This window comes from Periplaneta americana, chromosome 9 (assembly GCF_040183065.1).
Source record: "Periplaneta americana isolate PAMFEO1 chromosome 9, P.americana_PAMFEO1_priV1, whole genome shotgun sequence".
NCBI lineage: Eukaryota > Metazoa > Arthropoda > Insecta > Blattodea > Blattidae > Periplaneta > Periplaneta americana.
This window is the reverse complement of record NC_091125.1, coordinates 117,756,917-117,775,754: the sequence shown is the minus strand read 5'-3', so window position 1 is coordinate 117,775,754 and position 18,838 is coordinate 117,756,917. Positions and strand designations below refer to the sequence as shown.

Below are 18,838 nucleotides of genomic sequence, written 5' to 3'. Positions count from 1 at the left end.
CCTATATCAAAACCTTCGCTTTTATGAAAGACGGATGGCCTTCTTAAAAACTCTCTACGCATGAACTAAAGGACCATCAGACTAGGTTATTGATCGATGGTTATCCCGTGTACTTTATCCCTCGTATAAATTAAAAGCTCTCGTTTTTTATTTGAAACAGTTCTATTACGCGTTTTTCCATAGTGTATTTCATTATGATATTCATTTGTGGCGTAACGGTGCTAATATTATCAGTGTCCTAATTTTGCAGAAAAAAAAGCATTACGTATTATTAGTCATTCATCCTTTAATGCTCATTGTTTGAGAATTTATTTTATTTATTTTATTTTATTTATTTTATTTATTTATTTCAAATATACAGAATAAAGAAATATAATTACAAAACAAACAAAGAGAAATACAAATAAAATAATACAAGCAATATAAAAAGAAGATACAATAGTATTAACAAAATTTGAGACCGAATGAGCAGCGCTCGTGCTCGGTCGCAGTTCAGATATAATATTAAAATAAAAAATAATAATATAAATAAATAAGTAAAATAAAATAGGAACTAAAATATAATTACAGCGGCAATGGAATTATATAATATAATATTAACACTATAGAAGAATAATATCGCACGTGAAAAATAGGAATATTTCAAAATTATAGAATACAAATATAATATAGGTTGATTAATTCATACACATAGGCTATAAATTTATTTAATCAAATTGAAGATATTAACACGTTTCTAATTTTCTTGTTATATGTTAGTGGGTTACATGTTAGAAGTTCTGGGTGTAATTTAGTTAAAGCATTGTACAACCGAGGGCCAAAATTTATGCTATGCTTTAGACCAGCAGATGTGAGACATTTAGGTTCTACTAATGTTGAATTAATATTTCGTCTTGTGTCATAATTGTGTGTCTGTAATACAAACTTATTACGATTTTTATGATAAAATTTTAACAGTATATACTTATAAATTTGTTCAATATTAAATACATTAAATTCAGAATAAATTAATTTAGTTGGATAATCGAAACGTTTCTTCAAACAAATTTTAATTATTCGTTTTTGTAGTAAATTTAACGGACTAAGATTAATTTTTGTACTTCCACCCCAAACAATTATACCATATTGAATGATAGACTGAATAATGGCCAAATAAACATTTCGTAGAACTCTAATAGGTAAGTAGCATCGAAGATTAACGAATTTATAAATTGTTTTACGAAGCCTCTTACAAAGATAAGTAATGTGATGAGGCCATTTTAAATTCTGATCAATAATGATACCCAGATATTTGACATACGTGGCTTCTTTCAAAGATGGACATTTACAACTTTTGGGATCTAAACAATTTTCACTGTGTATTATTAGTCTATATTTATCGCTAAATTTTAAATTTTGAACACTGGCAGCTGTTAACGAAAAAGGAACTAAAGTTGATTTAGATATATTTAAAGAAAGGAAGTTGGAATTAAGCCATTTTTTAACAATGTTAGCACCTATATTAGCATTTCTATATGCTTCCTGCCAAGAAAAACCACTGAAAATAACTACTGTATCATCCGCATATGAATATATAGATCCATTAAATTTTTCTAAATTTATATTTAGCAGATCATTAACATATATTAGAAATAAAATAGGTCTCAAAATTGTTCCTTGCGGTACACCTATATCAATATATTTGTATTCACTAAATTGATCTTCAATTTTGGTCATTTGCCTTCTGTTACTAAAATATGATTGGAATAATTTTAATACTATACCTCTAACTCCAATAGTATGTAGTTTGTCCAAAAGTAAATTATGATTGATAGTGTCAAAAGCTTTCCGTAGATCCAAGAAAATACCCAAACATTTGTTTCCGATATCTAGCTCATTGATAATTTTTCCAGTAACATTAATAAGAGCATCATCAGTAGAAATATTATTGCGGAAACCAAACTGATTTTTATCTTTGTAAGAGGCTTCGTAAAACAATTTATAAATTCGTTAATCTTCGATGCTACTTACCTATTAGAGTTCTACGAAATGTTTATTTGGCCATTATTCAGTCTATCATTCAATATGGTATAATTGTTTGGGGTGGAAGTACAAAAATTAATCTTAGTCCGTTAAATTTACTACAAAAACGAATAATTAAAATTTGTTTTTCTAAATAATTTATTAATCTATTCTTTAAACATTTTTCAAGCAATTTGGAAAGTGTTGGAAGTAAAGATATAGGTCTATAGTTATTTAAATTATTTTTATCTCCAGATTTGTATATTGGAATTACTATGGCACATTTCAAAACATCTGGGAATATACCTTGCACAAAACATAAGTTAAAAATATGAACCATGGGTTTTAATATATATTTGATAATAATTTTGAAAGTATTATTGTCGACCTCTATTTCTTAATCCTAACATTCTTACTGAAATTAATCAATATATTTGACTGTTTAGTCCATACTAAGATTAACTTAAATAGTTATCCTTCTCAATGCCAGCTTCACAAGTATTTTACTAGGAATATCATTATATTGTGTCCCGCGCCGTGGCGTCGCGGAGTCGCGGTCTAAGGCATCCTGCCTAGGACTCGCATTACGGAATGCGCGCTGGTTCGAGTCCTCATGGGGGAAGAAATTTTCTCATGAAATTTCGGCTAGTGTATGGGACCGGTGCCCACCCAGCATCGTGATGCACTTGGGGAGCTACGATAGATAGCGAAATCTGGTTGTGAATGCCAGCTATAACGGCTGGGGGGATCATCGTGCTAACCACACGATACCTCCATTTTGGTTGGATGATCGTCCACCTCTGCTTCGATATGTGGGCGTGAGGTCAGCAGCCGGCTGGTCGGTCTAGGCCCTTCACGGGCTGTAGCGCCACGGATTATATTATTATCATTATATTGTAACACCTACTGTTAGGTTGACAAGGACCAAGAAATGGTTCAATGCTATTTCTTTAGATATGTTTAACAGATTGCCTAAGAATTGCCACTCAGTTGGCTTATTTAGATTCAAAGTTGTCTTAAAAATGGCTTATGGATAATCCTTTTTATCATATTAATGAATTTTTTGACAGCCATATAAACTTTAAATTCTAATCTGATTGTGTTTCTTTTGACTACTGCCTAAAATTACGTAATTGTAATTCTGACAAATAAACTTGATTGATTGATTGATTGATTGATTGATTGATTGATTGATGTTGACTGATGAAAATGTTCTTATTTTAAGACTTTCGAACATTAATAGTTATCGATTTAACGTTCGTCTGAAAAAATTAATAAAACCGCTATATGTCGTGTGTGAATTGTTTTAATTAATTTTTATTGTTTCAATTAATTGTATTTATTTGTATTTTTCAAACGTATCTATTATATGTGACGAAGCCTATTACTTGTACTATGTCTACGAGTAATGGCCTAATAAACTGAATTAAATTGAACAGAAAATATTTTTTTACTTTGGACAACTTACAAATAATTATAAGTGGTAATAAAATATAAATATAATATTTCATGAAACACAATTGTATTAGTTATAAAAGATTTTTTACCATATTATTAGTTCTTACTTTAGTTTAATATGTTCCTGCAGACTTTTAAGCTTAATAGTAAAATTGTGATGTTTATAATGTAGATAACTATGCTAGTTCTATATTTAAAAATATCAACTACACGTTCAAGAATACTTCCAATATTTCTTGTATGTCGTGTAAATAAGTCGTCCTACATTAATGTTATGTAAACGGTTTTCACTGTGAGATACTCGGGCAGAAATACCGAAGATTCGGAAACGACCCAAATTCCGAGGGTCTTTGTCCAATGACGTGTATTCACCGGAGTAACTCGAGAAGAATGACTTCGAGAGGGACTGCAGAAAGACGTGACTCTGAGGGGAAAAACCAATTTCACTACCGCTCGAGTAGTTAACGTCAGTAGAGATTCGTAGAAAACACACACACAACTGAAAGGTAAATAACATAAAGAAAACTGGTTTGCTCCGGGAACAAAAACCGCCCACACAATTGTCACTTGACAATATCGTAATGACGGGCCGGCGCGCTTTGATCTCAATCAGAGTCCCGTCGGGTAACACGGGGAGCCGGCCAGGTGCGCCGCCAAAACAAAAACATGGGGCAGCGCACCGCATTTCGCAACCCGGCCCAGGGTTGCCACCTTGCCCCGCGGCAATTTTCGTCCAACTCACAGACCGACCCTTTCTTCCTTCTCGTTAAAGGAAATAATACCACGGAGAAAAAATCCACTTCGATATTATGAAGGATATAAAAGTAAATCATAGTCGAAATGAGATTTTTAACATTTGCACAAGGGCTTAAAAGAAATGACGATACGAAGATACATGAAGTAGGTTGAAAGTGGTCTTCACTTAAAAACAGAAAACAGACGTCTGCAGAAGACAATGGTTAGGTCATGTACAAAGAAATACATTAGACTCCCGCTTAATCTTGCCTTCAGTAATCCGGCATTTCCCTATTGTACTTCCGATCACTTCTACTGTAGTAGTTTTCTGGAAAACTGTACCGGTACCATGTGATATACTGTATTACTTATACACGTATACATGTGCCAGGAAAGTGTGGAACCAAGTGTGGAACGTTCTAGTTTCGATTTAGAATTATTGCAAGTGGAGTGGTTGGTGCAGCTTATAACATTAAATTTATTGACATTTCAGTAATCCGGCACGCCTCTGTGCGAGGAATTGTCGGATTAGCAAATGTCTACTGTAATTCTATGGGACCAAGGCAAAATGTAATAGCGTTTCTTGTTTTTTTTTTTTTTAAGAGCGAGCATTTAAATTTTGAGAGGTCCTATAAAACCACAGTAATCATGTTTCATAACAAGGGGTTAGAGAAAAAACTAATACAGATATAAACTTCATCTTTTGCCACAATAAAGATACCATGAAGATGCATAACATATTGCAAAGTCTCATTTCCGCCAAAATTTGATATCACCTTTTGCCTTGGAATCAGAGGATTTAAAGCAGTAGGCCTATCCTAAAGAACAGAAAAGAACCAAACGGAAAAGGACGAAGAAGATATGGTTTACACAAATGAAACCGCAACGGAATTCACAGTTAATTTTCTAAAGAAGAAGAACAAGATGCAGCAGAAAAGAAGATGGTGCTGATAGTAATGATGAACCAAAATATTGCGCGCTCAAATCCTCCCGAGAACGACGAATTTTTAGACAGAAAAGCCCAAAGCAGCCCTGGGCAAAAAGGGGAAGAAAAAAGGCAAGAAGATACCCCCGTCCATGTCCTTTCCGCTTCACAGCTTTAGAAACGAACACATAGTAAAACACTGTGCATCAGTGGTAGATTTTAAGTGACCAGCGAGAGTCGAAAGCTATGATACATGCCTTATACAATTAGTCACTCAGCAATGCTTGCCTTCAGGTCTCCTCGTTCGATCGGTTCGATACATAACTGTCTCTGCCGAGGAATGTGAAGTGGGAAGTTAAGGAGTAGTCTGCACAGTAGCCTACCTCAACTGAGCTATTAACGCCAGGACTGGTCCAAAGTGCGGTTTTCATAGGACATGAATGTTTACTTCTAAAAATAATTACTGTATATAGAAGTGCTTGTCGTAACTTACGGTTTGGAACAAAGAATCATCATCATCATCATCATCATCATCATCATCATCATCATCATCATCGTCATCTTACATGCCTTAGGCAGTTTATTCCTATAGCAATTTACGTATCTTGGTCTGTCCGACGTTTTCTCGGATATACGACGTTTCTTCTCCCTACAGGTAAGTAAGTTTTTATTTTACAAGGTAATTCTATAGACGCTCAATAACCTAGTAGTCGATACAGCGTCGTTAAATAACTGACTAAAACGCAAGATTTGCAAATTTTCTAGTAATATAATTTGTTGTTTAATGGCATTATGAAAAGGTCATTTTATAGCCAAACATGAATGATAATATAAATAAATAACATATTTTTAGAACTTTATGATTTATAACATTTTTTGAAAATAGGTCTCATATTTGGCATCTTGACTCTATCATATCATCAAGAACTGAATCTGAGCGGAAATGTCTTACTACTAATCAAGTTTAAAAATAAGATTTACTCTAAATGATAATGCTATTTTAATCGGTTGTTTAACATGTTGTAGTCTATGAACTACGCGGTTATCTAGCATTAATGGAATGGATGATAGCGAGACGATATCCTGGAAAGATTAGGACGAGTATTCACTAAGGGATTTATCTGATATTCATCTTACAGGTGGAGAAAACATAGGATAAACCCGACTAGATAATAATTGGTCCAAACAGAATTCGAACCCACGCCCGATCGCAGCTTCGGAGCACGAGTTCCTCTTCATATATTTGATCATGGCGGTATAATAATAATAATAATAATAATAATAATAATAATATTAATAATAATAATAATAATAATAACAACAATTAACATCCTCGTTAGTTTCAGTTTCGACGTAATTGTCAGTGATAAACACCGTAAAACAAGGAATTGTATCCATAATAATTATGGAATAATTATTGGAAATGATATTGCGTCGAGTAGAGCAAGAAGAGTATGTCACCAAGAACGAATTTACTAGTATCCCTGATTCAAACTATTTTAAATATCAATTAAAATAAAACTCACCTTGTTTGTATATCAAAGTGCATTAATATCAATACACTGAACTTATGTTTTCAGAAAAGTGTAAAACGAAACCTTTCTTCGGCCTCCGTAGTACGTGCGCCTACTTCATGGCAACTTCTCGCCGTGGGAGCGAGTTCTATACGTTGGCAAAGATCCGTCACATGTGCGGCGACTGTCTCAACGACCCCGTTAAAAGACGAAGATTATACGAGAGCTTTCACATGCACCGGTGCCGTCTATACAGAAACCGACCACCGTGCCTTCCCACTATCAAAAGCAAAAGTGTAGGTTCCTCGTAAAGCCAACCAAGTAAGCCTTCCCACTATAAACCCCGGCGACATCGCCGTCTTAACTGTACGTGGTAGTGGAGTGAAAAGTTGAATGAGGTTCCTACACGTGTCATGTGTAATGCCCGGTTCCTTAATTTATCTACCAATATTGCGAATTCAGTGAATGTTAATTTATGTATAATCTATCACTAAATATGACAAATGTTTTTAACTAATAGCATGTACTTGACTGTTCGTCGTCATTCATCCCATATGAAACCAGTTCTGTAGACCAATTTACCGACAGAGTCGTTGCCCAGGGTGCGTCATAGGAGGCTGACGTACACTACACCAGCGATGAGATGAGATGATGGAGATTTGCTGGGATGCCCTGAGTTACCTGAACCACGGACTTGCCTAACACAAGTTATAAATCGGGGATACAACGGGAATCGAACCCAGGCTCACATGATTATAAAAATTTTTGACATTGATGATCTTATTTCTTTAATTGAAGCGAGGCCAGTACTTTGGAATAAAACAAGTGTTGTGTACAAAGATAGAAACGAAAAATGCTTGTAAGTTTTCCTGGAATTGAAACATGATGTACTTACACGTTGGTGCAGTTCATCAGAAGTGGGTGGATATTGCCACACTAAAATAATTGAAAAACTTGTTTTCGTCGTCTCTAAACTTCGCAAAAAGTACATAAATGCCCGAAACTCTTTCATTTTCATATATAATGGTGGAATTCAGTGAGTTCTGTTTCTTCTCATCTTTCTAATGTGCCTGTACAGTTTCATCATTGCTATAACGCGTTTACGATCCATGATGAGAAGCAACAAAACACCAGAATAACCGGCTCCGGGTATGATCGATCCCTGATCAGTTCTGTGTGAAGTGTCCAAAAAGATTACCGTTCCGTGTAAACGGTGCCGTTTGAACAGTCGCAGTGTATATGTAAAACGACCCCAAGGCGGAACAAGATGGTACGAGCTTGGACAACCCTCCGAGTTGTATGAACCTCCCTACCTGCGCGGCGCCAGTATCCTCCGTGGACACGATTATAAACGAGCAGCCAGCAGGCATTATCAATTGCTCCGCCGTATGATGAATAGCCCGCGGCGTGCGCTTTGACTCGCCGTCGCATGTCTTTCTTGATTAATCTGACGCCAAGTTCATATTCAACGACGTTGTCACACGAGCAGTTCTTGCAGGCCTCAATAATGCTCGAAATTTAATATATGTTCTGTACTAGTACAGTATATCGTCCTCGATGGTCTGGTCTAGTGTCTAGTGTCTGTCTAGGAACTGAAGTTGGATTTTAACATGGTACATTTTACTAGAAATGAGAGATTCCGTGGTAAGAATAAACATGAGTATATAGTATATACTGTACTGGACTTTTTTAGTATATACTCTTGTTAGTAAGAATAAAAACATTTGAGTACCTACTCATTTTTGATTACATACTCATAACATGGAAGCATAGTAGAATATACTCAAGTGTCCATCTTGTACAGAATATATACTCATGCTTGATAAGAATAAAAGCTAGTATATTCTCATATTTATAAGTTCGTTCTTATGTTATTCTGAGTATGGTTTGTAGCAGGCTCAATTCTGAATATTTGTTGATTTGTGTTCAGTTTAAAGTTAAATAAAAAAAATGGCAGAATTTATGAACGTTGTAGTACCTCATGGAAAAATATAGAAAACGACGTGAACTTCAGAAGCCTTTAACGCTTCACAAAAGTGAATGTGAAAAAGGTTAAACACGTATTTGTTATTCATAAAAACCATAACCTATAAAAATATGAATGGTTATCAAATTATAAGGTTAGATTGTATTGTTAAATATAATTAACAATTACAGTTTATGTTATAACATTTGAATTGCAAAATGCAATTACTTGTACTTTAAATTGAGGAGTTGAATGCAATAAGGGCCCTGGGGAGGTTTGGCCCTTTTTGCGTTCAACGGGTTTTTAGAATCTTTAAACTTTGCTTAATATGCCTGCTAAGTTTGGTTATAATATTTTAACAACAGAGCTTAGGAGAGGCTGGAGAGAGAACGAGTGTTAAACTCTCACTTCCGGTATCTTCTTCAGCTGGTGTTGTGTTATGTGCAAAAACTCAAGTTTTTGGCTAAAAATAGTTTAGTAAAGAGCAAAAGGGTGATAATTATTTATTTAAGGAGATTTTTGATAAGTATTATTAAGATTAGCCTTGAATAATGAGTACAGAAGATATTGTATACTCTTCAAGTGATGGAGAAATTGACTCAGAAGATAGTCAGGAGCCTGGGCCTAGGAAACAGAATCAGTGAATCGAAAGGAAACGAAAACGAAATAGGGGCACATCATATTTGAATACAAGTGGCAATTTGTAAGAAGTAAACTCTAAGTAGGTTATTTTACGATCCTTTATCAACATCTTAGGTTATTTAGCGTCTGAATGAGAGGAAGGTAATAATGCCATTGAAATGAGTCCGGGTCCAGCACCGAAAGTTACCCAGCATTTGCTCATATTGGGTTGAGGGAAAATCCCGGAAAAACCTCAACCAAGTAACTTGCCCCGACCAGGAATCGAACTCGGGCCACCTGGTTTCGCGGCCAGACGCGCTAACCGCTATTCCACAGGTGAGGACTAAGAAGTAAATCTTTTCAACTTGTTAGTAAGTGTTGTCCTAAGAAATGTTTCGAAAGAGTTTATAACCAGATCGATCGTTTTAATTGTTTCTATGATTGTGATGAATCATCTCGAATGTGGTATGAAAAAGTCCTTACAAAGGCTTAACAAAATGATGATGAGGAGGAAGAAGAAGAAGAAGAAGAAGACAATGAAGATGATTAGGCAAGTGAAGAAAGAGAAATGAATGTTAGACTATTATTTTTATAAAGTTGTGAACATTAATAACATAATATGAGGAATAACATTTGTTTGCATTTTTATTAATATGTAGCTTAAGTTAACTTTTTAAAGTTCAATACACATTCTTTCAAGATGAACAGTTTGTAATTTTATTCTTGCTTATTATTTTTAAATGTTAAGACAGAATACAACCAAATATACGTATTTATCATTACCATAATATGTAATCAGTCTGTAGGACTGTTGAACGCAAAAAGGGCCCTTGAAGTGTTATTATTAAATTCATCTCTCACACACTTATAATGATGTTAACATCCAAATTAAAGTGCAATCCTGCCAAAAATGGCCAAAAGAACTAAAAAATATAGTAGTGTTACTATGGAGCGTGCCATAACATTTCTATGGTAACTTGACAACTTTGAAGATCATTATCTCAAAACTGCTTTTTGTGGGTTGGGCCCTTATTGTATTCAACTCCTCAATTATATATAGACTAACTCTCTATAATAAAAAATAGAATTAGCATAACTGGAATTCTAGAAATGGATTGTAATCTCTATTAAACATCCTGTAATGACGATTTCCCAGTTCTATTTTCTTGTTTCCTGTTTATTAACGACACTTATCTGATTCCCTCTCTCTTTCATGTTTATTTATTTATTCATTCATTTATTTATTTACTTATGTATTTGTTTGTTTATTTATTTAATTATTTACGTACTTATTTATTTACTATTTACTTATTTATTTCTTTATTTATTTATAAAAAGCAAACCACAAACCACTACAGCATGCGCATAGCATGTGAAAGTCTATTAAAAAAAACTGAGCATCACGGTGCAATGTGGTCAAAGAGGATAGATAACACGAGTACATACTAACTTTTAAACGATCAAGAAGGCTGTAGAGATAAGTATATATTCGCGTTAGGTAGAATGTCTTTATTCTTACGAATATGAGTATGTTCTAGTGGTTACAAGTATTTATAATCACAGGAAGTGCTCATACTTAAAATTATAAACCTTGAGAAAGTACTTAAGCTTTATTCTTACTACCCATTTTCTTTTGTGATAAAAGCCACATGCCCATGCTCGCTGCTGTGGCTGGGTGGTCAAATCTTCGGCCTATCAAGTAGGCGGTACGGGTTCGAGTCCCGGTCAGTGACGATCGATGTCGCAGGTGGGAATTTTTCCGGGGTTCTTTCCTTTCCCCACGTTAGGAATCAATATTATTCCGTCTGATCTCCATTCGTTTCATAGTATTCCCCGAACTTCGGCTGGCGACGCACAGAGGAGCTGTCTAGGGACAAGTGGTGTTGCCTGCTCGAAACCTAACTACGCAACGAATTTTAGTGTAGTCAGCTGGTGTGGGTTAAGAATGCACCTAGCTTGAGGGTTAGCGCAATAGATCTTCCAGGTCGCAGTGCCCCCTCCCGAAGTCAAATTCAATGGCTACATGTATTTTTTTTAATATGCCATTAGGAAAGTTCAGGATAACAGGCAGGGTTTGGAATTGAACGGGTTACATTAGCTTCTTGTCTATGCGGATGACGTGAATATGTTAGGAGAAAATACACAAACGATTAGGGAAAACACGGAAATTTTACTTGAAGCAAGTAAAGCGATCAGTTTGGAAGTAAATCCCGAAAAGACAAAGTATATGATTATGTCTCGTGACCAGAATATTGTACGAAATGGAAATATAAAAATTGGAGATTTATCCTTCGAAGGGATGGAAAAATTCAAATATCTTGGAGCAACAGTAACAAATATAAATGACACTCGGGAGGAAATTAAAAGCAGAATAAATATGGGAAATGCGTGTTATTATTCGGTTGAGAAGCTTTTATCATCTAGTCTGGTGTCAAAAAAACTGAAAGTTATAATTTATAAAACAGTTATATTACCGGTTGTTCTGTATGGTTGTAAAACTTGGACTCTCACTCTGACAGAGGAACATAGGTTAAGGGTGTTTGAGAATAAGGTGCTTAGGAAAATATTTGGGGCTAAGCGGGATGAAGTTACAGGAGAATGGAGAAAGTTACACAACGCAGAAATGCACGCATTGTATTCTTCACCTGACATAATTAGGAACATTAAATCTAGACGTTTGAGATGGGCAGGGCATGTAGCACGTATGGGCGAATCCAGAAATGCATATAGAGTGTTAGTTGGGAGACCGGATGGAAAAAGACCTTTGGGGAGGCCGAGACGTAGATGGGAGGATAATATTAAAATGGATTTGAGGGAGGTGGGATATGATGATAGAGACTGGATTAATCTTGCACAGGATAGGGACCGATGGCGGGCTTATGTGAGGGCGGCAATGAACCTTCGGGTTCCTTAAAAAACATTTGTAAGTAAGTAAGTAACATGTATTTTTTTATTATTATGCAGCTTCACGTGCCATTATATTTTTCGCGAATCTGATCTAATTCTGCGTTTTTTTTTTTATTTTTGCAGAGACACTGTACACTGATCTACACCGACATCTTTGGTCACAATAGTCTAATAACCAGGATTATTTACATAGATAACGTACTGTACTAAAGCAGGCCTAATTCCAGAAATTATGAGAAATTTCTCCGTTATCGGTGCAGATTAGATTTTTTACTGATATCAAAGAGAAGAGACCGAGCAATATCTCTCAGCCCAATGATGGGTAAAGTACGGCCCGTGGGCTAGACACGGCCCTTGGACAGGTTGAGTGTTGCCCGCGACACGATTCCAAATACGAGATTCTTTTAATGAGAAAAAATGAATTTAGTAGGCTACTCAAGTAATTTTCTATTTCATGGCTTAGTGAACCTGTGGCCAGAGATTAATTAATACGGAAGACTTCTATGAAATTTGAATTAGCATTTGGTTGAGAGTATCAAGGCATTTGATAGTAAGCATTAGTGTCCTGCTCCTGCAATGTTCGAACATGAGAGAGAGACAACCAAGATTACAAACTTCGTCTTATTTCATATGAGAAACTAACGGCAAGATGTGCTAAGCGGATTTTTAAAACAAGTTGGAACAAACACGACGGGCCTTCTTCTGCAGAGCGAACATCGGCGGATATCGAACTTCGTCATACTCGACGAACTTGAACCGAACATAGCGCCTGTAATGTACGCACTAGTAAGCACTGCCTGTCGACATTTATTCGTCTCGTCTAGTGACATCGTAAAACTGGAAACTGCTTTTCAAAGACTTCAAAAACATTAAACAAGACTAGGATATTTTCAGTATTCTGTTTACTGAGTCTGGGAAATAATGAAACCGGACAAGCAGCTTGAACTAATTGAATTGCAATGTAACACTTTTGAAGCAGTTGTTTGTCAACGTCCAAAAACTAGACTTTTACAAGCTCCTATCGAAATCAAGTTTCCCAAATTTTATATGCCTATCTCATGTCCAGAAGTTGTCATGTTTGCATCTTCATATGAAAAAGTGTTTTTTCTACGTTGAAACTTCGAAAAAAGTGGTGTTAGAAACAGAATGTTTCACAGTTACACTCAGATAACTCATCGCTATGTTAAAATCGGCAGCACTTTGAAGAGAACAACCGCCAGGATCGCCACCCGTCCGCCGTAAATGAACACGAGATGGCAGTACAGTCGCTAATGCAATTCAAATGGGAATTATGACGTGACTCCTTATGTAACAACTAGATGGCAGCGTAGTAAACCTGACAAAAGTTGTTAGCCTATAAGGCCGACCTATCTGGGTAAGTTATATTATATTATCTAGGGTTACACTCATCATACGCTACTTCATATCCATTGAATAAGTAGTAATAGGCAAATGGGCCTTAATATTACAATAATTTTGTAAAATGTACAGCCTTAGAAAAAAGTTTCGTCGCACACATACAGTACTTTGTAAGTCCCAGAAAGGAGGGAATGCGCATTATCTCAACTAGTCCTTCTCTTGTGATGATGGACGAGTGGAACAGAGAAAAATTCTCTCCGGCACCGGGACTTGAACCCGGGTTTTCAGCTCTACGTGCTGACGCTCTATCCACTAAGCCACACCGGATTCCCACCCCGATGTCGGATCGAATCCACTCAGTTTAAGTTTCACCTCTTGGGTTCCCACTAGTGGCCTACCCTCATGCACTGCGTCATAGATGTATGACAGTGGCACAATGTCCACACATGTGCAGAGATGCACTCGTTATGAGTGACTAAGTGGCCGGGATCCGCCGTCTTAAATCACAAAGTGATTATTTTTCGCATATCATATATTATTACGATGTACTTCGGTACATCGTAATAATATACTTCTCTTGTGAACCAGGTCGTTCGTCCTCTGATCATGCGCACTGCTTCCTTTCTGGGACTTACGAAGTATCTGCGCGACAAAACTTTTTTCTAAGACTGTACCAATGCAGCTTTTAAATCAACTGTGTTGGCCCGCGTCATGTAAATTATTTATTCTTTCTTTTGCCCATCACCGTCTTAGAGACAGACTATTCTTTACAGATTGGGTAAATTTTATTGATACCGATGTGAGAATTCGCTCTAGATTTGAGAGCAAAAAGAATTAATACAGCTCAATATGTACATAGTGTACGTAATGCAATGGTTTGCGTAAGGCTCTGAGCACTATGAAATTGAAAAGCGATTCTTATTTTTTTCTCCTCACATATGAAGAGGACATACACACTCCAGGTCTGGGATGGACGAACATGATTTGTTTACACGAGGAACAAACTAATGTGACATGACGTCCACGTCCAAGCACTGTTATTCAACACACTGTACGCAGGTAACTTCGAGCACGTGCGTGTTGTTTGTGTGTAAGGCTCTGCTTGTTCGTTGCCCGCACAGGTACGTCTGGACCGTTAAGTGGCGGCACTGCCACTAATTACAAAGCGGCTTCGCACTGTTTACATACAGTGGCCCGACCCGGCGTCGCAACAAGGACACTTGAGTCTGTCTCGAACTCTCACATCTGCCAAGTAGCAGCGCATGCCGGAGTTCTGTTCTCTAGTAATACTAAAGGTTTGCTGTGTATGTCACAGAGTAAAGCTGGGTTTTAACGGGAGAGTAAAATATCTGACACTAGATCCCAGACACCTAGTTTCCGTGTTAAGAGCAAGTACGACACTGCTTACTGGCCGTCTTAATCAGGGCTGCCAGATAAAGAAAAAACAACCGTCGTACCAACTTATGAAAAATGTCGTACTTCAGCATAAAATTGTCGTACATTTCTTATCTAACTATTTTTATAGAGTGTACAAACATATTTCACAATACACTAAAAAAAAGTGATTGATAGACTTCTTTATAATTATAATTACACAAAAACCAGAACAATTTCAAAGATTTTCTTCATTAATCTAAATTCTCCCGGCCGCATTAAGTTTCTGGGGTTTAACCAACTTTTAACCTCTGATTCAGATTCTGGCTGATATGTACATCTCACTTGGTGATATGTGTCAGGGGAAGAAACAATAAAATTGTTTATATACATCTGAAGTCTGATTAGTGTAATTTGTAGCTAGTCGGCGATGTACGCTATGGAGGGGGACAGGAACTGGCCACCCTACCCCCATTATCTCCTGGCCTAGTTGCCTCATAAGTGGTGCCTTGTTGGTATCACTTGTGAGATTCAGACCTGTCTTCGAACAGTTGACTAAACAACAATAACAACCAGCTTTTAACACAAATGAGTACCAGATATATAGGCCATTCAGTATCTCGTGAAACGTAACCTGCGCGTCGGAGGGGGGGGGGGAAGTGGACTGAAAGGTTCCCTCCCTCGTACGCTTCTACTCGTAGCAAGCGAGCTCACTTACCCTCGGTTCTTTCTATGCTACGGCGCACGCAAGCATTTAGTTTCACAAGAGAACGAATGATCTATATTTCCTTGGTAAAGGTGTCAAGTATGTAGAACTAACATTCATACTGCTACTAATACCGATTGTTTAGAACAGTGATTCTCAACCCGGGGACCGCGCCCTCTTGAGTTCCGCAGAACAAGTTAATGGGGTTCGCGAAGAAAATAATAATAATAATAATAATAATAATAAACTTATATAAAAGTTTAAAAATGATAATATTTTGCATTAAAGTGAAAACATAATTAAATTATATTATTTTTAAATTTATACAAGTCCCCAGGTTTCGGATCCCAAGCCTCTGGAATCAGTATCATCATAGGAAATTCGTATTACTCCCAAGACTTCACCCAAGCCTATTTTTAATTACTATAAATTGTAGATGAAATGACGGGAAAACGGAAATGTAGGAAAAACCATCGAAGTATACCACGAGAAAATCTCTGCAACATCTGTGTGTTCTATCACAGATTCGATCACACCAGGCAGGGGATGGATCCCAGCTACTTGGATGGAAGACCAGAGCGCCAGCGCTGAGCCTCAGATGAGGCCTATGATGTAGAACTCATGATTTTACTTTTTTCTGAAGAAATACGCTAATAAGACTATCCGAAAAGTGTCACATTTTATATCAGTGAATCTCCAAGTAGCCTATAGGAAGCATAAACGACCTTTCTTGGCAAGAAATACGGAAGCCAATTTCATTAGAGTCATTGAGGAGATGATGGTAATGATGAAACAATGGCGGAATCAAAATAATTAGGAAGCCGCGTATTTTGAGGAAACCTACAACAGATTTCTCATTTCCTATAAATCCTACCGGATATCTTTGAGTTGGAAACCTAGTTACTTCGGTGAGAAGTCGTCATGAAACTAGCTTGCTGGACACCCTTGCCCTGCGCGCTGTTTCATTAGAATCTGTGACGTTATAATGAGGGCTGTGTATTCAAGTGTCACACCCGTTCGGCCGGACGGCCGGCTCTGTTCTAAGAAGCACGAGGGATGCGGGCAAGAAGACTAGTGAATGTCTTACAATTTTCTTCCAAATCTTTGTTAGCTAGTAGATCGTCCTAAGTTTTCGTTAAAATTTTTATTTTAGGCGTATCGTAACAGAAAAACAAAATGGTCTGAAGTAAGTACTCTTCATGGAAGAGTAACATCCCGCTTCTGTTTGTGTTATCCGAACACATAGGCCTACACAAACGGTCTAGATTTGGACTAGAAAGCTGGTTACCGAATTACGATGGATTACACTGGTCTGCATGAGTTTCGTTGTTTTGAAACAATATAGTGTTTCTGAATCAGAATTTCATGCTGATTGCAAAAATGAAATCCGTTTTCGTATACCACGTCAGAAGTTTTCACAATTCAAAATGTAGGCCTATATAATATTTTTCATAATAAGTTATAGCAAACCATTATTATTTTTCTGCATTGACATTTCTTAAAAACAATTATTTCAAAGATACGATAGTTTACAATTTCAACTTTATTACTTAAAATGTGAAAGAATATTCTTCCTTCTACATTGAGTAAAGTCTAGTCTTAGTATGTCCGTCCTTTTAGTAGCTTAAAATGAACTGCTGGTAAGTATTAAGTTATTTATTCTTGAGGATTCTTATTTTTCTCCATCCAACTTAATCTACAAACAGAAAGTTGAAATCCAAAAAAAAAAAAAATAAATAAATAAATAAAAATTTATTGAAGGAAATATTTACTCTTTTAAGTGCTTGTTATAGAAACAAACCATGAGGGAGTTAACTGACAGAGGATCAAGTATACAGATTTACGGGTGTGCGATCCAGCCTGTGAGACTTAAAACCTTTCAGAGATAACCTACCTATCTTTAAAAGTTTTTGTTTTAAAGTACAGTGTTGTTTCATAGAATGTCGACAAGTGTGAAATTAGATTTAATGAAACAATTTGTGAAAGCTCTAAGATAAATATAGTGATTGCTTTAAATATATTTGTGTTAAATTTCTTTCGTTAACCTATAAAAAATTAAAGTCGGCATGTATATATTCATTGCCCCACAAATCCGAAAATTGATGGACAGGCAGTTTGAGAACAGTATGAGTGGAAATATGAATGATGCCTAAAATGCGTTCAGAAACGTTATTTTTAATTTCCTTGAAAATAAAAAAAACACCCAAATTATGTTAACATAGTGAAAATGATGTTACAAAATTTCAAACAGATTGGTTGCAACATGAGTGTCAAAGTACGTTTCCTTCATCCCAATCTAAATTATTTTCCTGATAATTTAGGAGATTTTAGTGAGGAACAAAGTGAAAGAATTCACCAAGATACAAAAAATTTGAAATGAGGTATCAAGGGAAGTGGAGTGGTAACATGATGGCTGATTGCTGGACTGCTCTGAACAACATTCGAGGAAGTCAAGAAGGAAGAAATTTGAAGTGCAATATTAAGATAATGCTATGAATGCGATTGTTAATGGTTAATAGCAAATTTTGGTCCAGTTTTTTCTCACAAAATGCTTGTTGAAAATAATTTTCATGACGTTTCACAAAGCTACAACTTCATTTCTAAGTAATAATTAATTTATTGGCATTTATTTACATTTTTATGATTTGTATGAAAACCAGATGTGTTGGAAGAAATTGGAGATTATTTTCGAAATCAGTACAAAAAATCCGTTAAGAATCGCATATCAGATGCGAAACAAAAGAAAAAAGTTTCAAAAGCAGACCAGTGTTATGATAATTACATTTACATTTATTTTTACCTTCAACTCAGCGAATCAAACCTAGTTACCGGCATTCTTACCGAGCTATGAAGTTGATTTCTGGCGGGTAGGGCGTTGTTGTTTCCTGTCATCCGGCAAAGAACACATGAGTAAGATTTATTTCTAATTATTTGCGCTAAGCCGGCAACATAATTCTGCTGACACTTTGCTTTGCCAATCTCCGTTAGTGAGTTGCCTGAACAATATTGAGAAAGACATCTTACAATATTTTCAACCATAGCTACATAATACAACAATGCACTTTCTTCGTTGAAAGTATCTACTGAAGAAGAGGTCATACGAGTGTTTACGCAAGTTTCGGCTTCGTTTTCCAAAGGCTACACAACACTGAAACAGTATATTATTATTATTATTATTATTATTAGTATTATTATTATTATTATTATTATTATTATTATTATTATTATTATTATTATTATTAAAACAAAATGTGGCGAAAAATAAGTTGTCC

The 18,838-nt window shown here is 36.0% G+C and overlaps 1 protein-coding gene and 1 long non-coding RNA gene across 4 annotated transcripts in view; one reads left to right on the top strand and one right to left on the bottom strand.

The window, feature by feature from the left end:
• LOC138706421 (uncharacterized) overlaps positions 1–18,838 on the bottom strand; it is a 107,586-nt gene that overhangs the window by 31,232 nt on the left and 57,516 nt on the right. Inside the window, exon 1 of one of the 3 annotated variants that reach the window (XR_011333993.1) lies at positions 6,646–6,932. The exons of the other annotated variants lie outside the window; for them this stretch is intronic. This is a non-coding gene — a long non-coding RNA (uncharacterized lncRNA). Of the gene's footprint in view, positions 1–6,645; positions 6,933–18,838 lie in introns of those variants that run through there. 3 annotated transcript variants of the gene reach the window in all.
• The window catches only part of LOC138706418 (uncharacterized), a 67,421-nt gene that overhangs the window by 12,478 nt on the left and 36,105 nt on the right, over positions 1–18,838 (top strand). The gene's annotated exons all lie outside the window — the stretch shown is intronic.